This window comes from Pteropus vampyrus, unplaced genomic scaffold, assembly GCF_000151845.1.
Source record: "Pteropus vampyrus isolate Shadow unplaced genomic scaffold, Pvam_2.0 Scaffold2, whole genome shotgun sequence".
In the NCBI taxonomy this organism is placed as follows: Eukaryota; Metazoa; Chordata; class Mammalia; order Chiroptera; family Pteropodidae; genus Pteropus; species Pteropus vampyrus.
Genome location: NW_011888783.1, coordinates 34,512,848 through 34,517,530, shown reverse-complemented (window position 1 = coordinate 34,517,530; position 4,683 = coordinate 34,512,848).

The window sequence follows — 4,683 nt, the reverse complement described above, 5'->3', positions numbered from 1 at the left end:
GGTTCTGTAAGTATTAACCTGTTCTTCACTGTATGTAATCTGTCTGTGAGCCAGCTTGGAGGAGATGAAATTCTTAAAGTGTCAAATTGCTTTCCTTAATACCTGCTTAGGTCTTTATTTGCAATACACCCTACACTCTGATTTCAAGCTTTTAAAGATAAAAAGGTGTGAAATAGCTGCTGTGCCTTCCTAGTCCCTAGAGATGGGTGGGGGCTGGGGAAAGATGGGTTGTACTTGCTGAAAGAGTCACAGGTGGAAAAACTGAGCCCTCTTACACAGAAACAATCAATTTTATCTTGTCATTCGGCCCCATATAATATTCCTCAAACACAAATCAAGGTGAATTGAGGACAAGAGAGTCTCAGTGTATTTAATCTTGTTTGAATTATTAAAAGTGAAATGAGCTTCTGAAACTCTCCAGTAAAAAAAGTTATTGTGTGAATGTAATTTTTTTTTAACAAAAGCTCTATAACCTTTTTGTGAGAAAGTCTTCAGGAAGGACTTTTCTCTAAGATTATAGAGGAGTATTTCCACCCCCTAGTCTCCCCCAAACACAGAAGCTCTGGGCTGAGCTCAGCTCTCTGGGTTTTGGTTTAGATTCAATGCCCCACACCTCAGCTGTCCATAGGTCACCTGAAAAGGATGGGGAAGCTTTGGAAAAGTAACCTTGTTTTGTATTCAGGCAAAGGATTAAGCAAACTAAATGCAAGGTGTCTCATAAAGACAAAAACATAATATTTGCAATGACTTTTTCCCAGAGCTCTCTGTAATATCTCCCCAAGGCTTTCCTAAATACACAATGAAGAGGATAGTTTATTTAACAGGAAGAAACATTGGTTCTCCTGAATACAGCACAGGGATGTAAGGATAAAAAAATGGATGAAATGTGCATATCTTCTTTATTTCCAAGAATTCAGAGTTGGGGCACCACCATTCCTTCTGCACAGATAAGCTCAGGATTCTGACTTTGGTGACACAGGATTCTGAATCTGAGATAACAGGGAAGGTCAGAAGGGAAGTCTGGAGACCGGTTTGATGAAACTACTGTAATTTTTTGTTTTCAAACCTTGTTTGGCTCTGTTCTTTTAGAGACTCTACCCAAAGGCAAGTTGCAAAAGACAGATTTTCAGGGGGGTTGCTAAGTGAACAATTATATTTAAATTACAATATCTGTCACATTTGTCTAGCCTTGTATGCAGAACTCTAAGCAGGGCGGGGGAGTAGATTTCATTTCTATAATGTCACTTGAGGCAAACAATAGAATTTTTCACATGGTAGAATTTACTTTTTGTAACTGTAAAATTCTCCTTCAGTAATTATAATGCTGGAAGCAACTGTAAAACAAAAGGCCTGAGCTGCCTCCTGGAGTATATCTATGATACCTCTCAGGACTCTCTACCCTAAAACCAGAAAAGAACATGAATTTCTGGGCCTCCAGTCTTTCTCATCAAAAATCTTCCAATGATTTGGCTTTGGCATTGTGCCTATCATGTGAATATGTCGGGATACTTGTGTTTACCCCACAGTCCAAACCAGGGCTATCTGCTTCAGGCTGCAATACTGATGATCCATGTGATGCACCCTTGGGGACCTTAAAGTGAACCAGAGGTTACTCAAGTGAGCACCCTAGATTGTGACAGTCCATGGATGTGTTATCCACAGGTGCTGCACTAAGATGCTGGGTGTCAATTCTGTGTGGTTAACAATTTACTAGTTGGAGTATTATCTACTTCATTATTACATTCATTTAAGAAATATTACTGAGTGTTCTTTATGTGTTAGAAAGTGAGCTTGAGAGAGTGAATAGTAAGAAGTAGGCAGGATGTTTATCACTCTGTTACTTCCTCCCAGGGAGAAGATCCACTCAAGGCTCAAAGAGTCAAAGAAGCATTTGGTGCTACTGTCTCCAGGAAAACTACATTGTATTTTCATCTGCTTGGGAAAAGGTAATGAATCTTTTCCCAAGTAAATCTAGAGATACTCCCTCAGGCCTGCTAGAACACTTTCATTTTACTAATTGAACAATGCCTTTTTGAACTCTGGAGATACACAAAGAAGCCAGAATGTCTATCCATCAAGGACCTACAATTTTAGAAGGAGAACTAGAAAAAAAGTATTTAATTATGATACAAACAAGGTGTGTATAATAATTCAGCATTTCTCAAACTGGGTCCCACAGACTGTCAAATCTATTCTTTGAGGTCTGTGAGTCTCGCCATTGGAGGGCACCTACTATACTTGAATCTCCATTCTGCCACTCTCTGGTCATGTTATCACAAGTAAGACATTTTAGCTCCTCATCTTAGTGTCCTCACTTTGAAATGGGGATGCTAGTTGCTAATTTTGTTGTGAAAATTAAATGAGAAAAGACAGGTAATTAATGGACCAATTTCCTGTTGTATGGTGAGCAAGGTGTCTTGCGTGCCTGATTTCAGCCATACATCATTACAATTACTACTCAGTATAGCACTAAAACTGCCCAGGTATGTAAAAGCAAACACAATGATAACTTATTTATGACAAAGGGGAAATAGCGAGATAACTACTGCATACCACTCATAGAATACACCTAACATTAATTTATTCTCCTCTTTTCTTAGAAATGCCAATTTTCTGCTTAGGAATTCTTTCCTTTTAATCCAAATTCAATACATTCTACTCTAAATTTAAACAGAAAAAGTATAGCTCAAAAATATTTTCCAAGCCCTTTGAGGAGTAACCCAATACTCTGTTTTTAACAGAAGACTCACTGTATTTTTATTAACCATTCAATTGAGGCTATTTTTCTATTACAATAAGTTAAAATAAAAATATATAGTGGTTTATTTTCAGATATTTGCATTTGCTTTTGAGGAAGAGTTGGATGTGGTGAATAAAATATCTTTTTTCAAATATGGCAGCTTACACAATGAGTTGGTTACTAGAGATAATGTGAAAAACATGGCCACCCAAGTAAACCATGGCTGCCATTGAAGGACAGGCAAAGGAAATAGAAAGTGAAGCCAAAACTGAGCGTAAACTTGACACTCTGGGCCCTTTGAGAGTGTCCCTAAGTTCAGATACACCGAACGGGTAACCAGAGTAAGCATGGATTCTCTACCAAGGGGCCCACACTGTTGCCAAAATTCACCTCTAGAATATATGGGCACCACTTTTCAAGAGCAATACATGGTGCATCAAAAAGACCAAATAGATCATTCAGGGCCTGGTGGATGCTTCAGAGTGAAGAACTGAAAAAGCAAGAGGTTAGATTAAATTAGTTATTTTGAGTTAGGAAATATTTCAATTTTCTCAATTTTAAGATATCTTTCATTTTACGACATACCAAATATTTGATAATAGATCTTCTGGGGGAAACACACACACTCAGACACACACACACACACACACACACACACACATACACACACACACTCAGCAAGAATGCAAACAGAGTATTTTGAGTAACACAACTAGCATAGATTCATCCATATACTTGCATGCACTTTAGTTTTCACTATCACAATTAATCTGTCTTCAAGCTATCTTCACCTTCAGAATTGAGAGATCCTTCTAAGTCCCTTTTTACCATTGGCAGTTCTGCTTAATATCATGGACATCTATACATTATGTTGAACTGCTTTGGATCATCCATACCCTTCTCTCAGCTTTAAATGCATGGTCAGAGGTTTCTGCCTACAATGATTAAGTTCCATATCCTCCAACGACTTCATTTTCCATTTTTTCTCAACTTCAGTTCATTATCTCTCTGGCCATTTAAAAATGTATTGCTTGTATCACGGAGTTTAGCTCTTAACTGGGTAATGTCTTGTGTTCTTGATGTTTCCATGAGATAACATATGGAAATGTTTTTTAAAATAAAAAATACTTCATATGTATTTATCCTTTTTGTTTAAATATGTGCTTCTTCCTCATCCCCCTCCCACCTTCCAAACTGAAGTCCTTATGAGAACAGACTCTGCCATTTTTATGTCCCACACAGTACTTGAAAGACCTCTAGGCCACACTTGCTATATATTTGTTCACTGACAACAAGGGATTTAACAGGAAGGTGCTTAATAGGCTGGCTCTTTAATTCAAAAAGTGGCTGGTGTTGGTTTGCTTTGCCCAGGAACTAACTCTGTCATGCTTAGTAGCTTCTCCCTACTCCTGATCTGCCTTAGTTTTTCCATGTGAAAGAAGAGAAGAAAAATGAAACAAACACCATTTCGTGAATATTAGGATGTGTTCAAATCACCAGGCATAATGCGTCCTAGCTCAGTTCTGCAGTCCATGTGTGTTGGGTTTGCTGTTGCACTGACATAAGAGAACTATATAAGTTTAAAGATGCTGCAAAATCCTTATAAGATGAAGCCCACATGTCCTATGAGAATTTCTGTTTCATGCCTCTTGCTTGCAATTAAAAACATCCACAGAAAATTGTAGGATTAGTCAGCAATGCTGACAGAAGAAAAAGGAAAATAAATAAACACTAAAAGAAAAATCTACGAGAAAGAGATATCTCAACATAATTTAGATAAATGGGTCCAATTTTATCCCTGAATACTTGTTCAAAAAACATTGAAAATCCATCCCTTAACCTTCTTACAGTCTCCTCACTCTCCTGGAAACAGGGAACACCTTGTAAGGTATGACTGCAATTCAATAGTGCCATATGAGAATCTGTCTTGGTTTTAAATATAT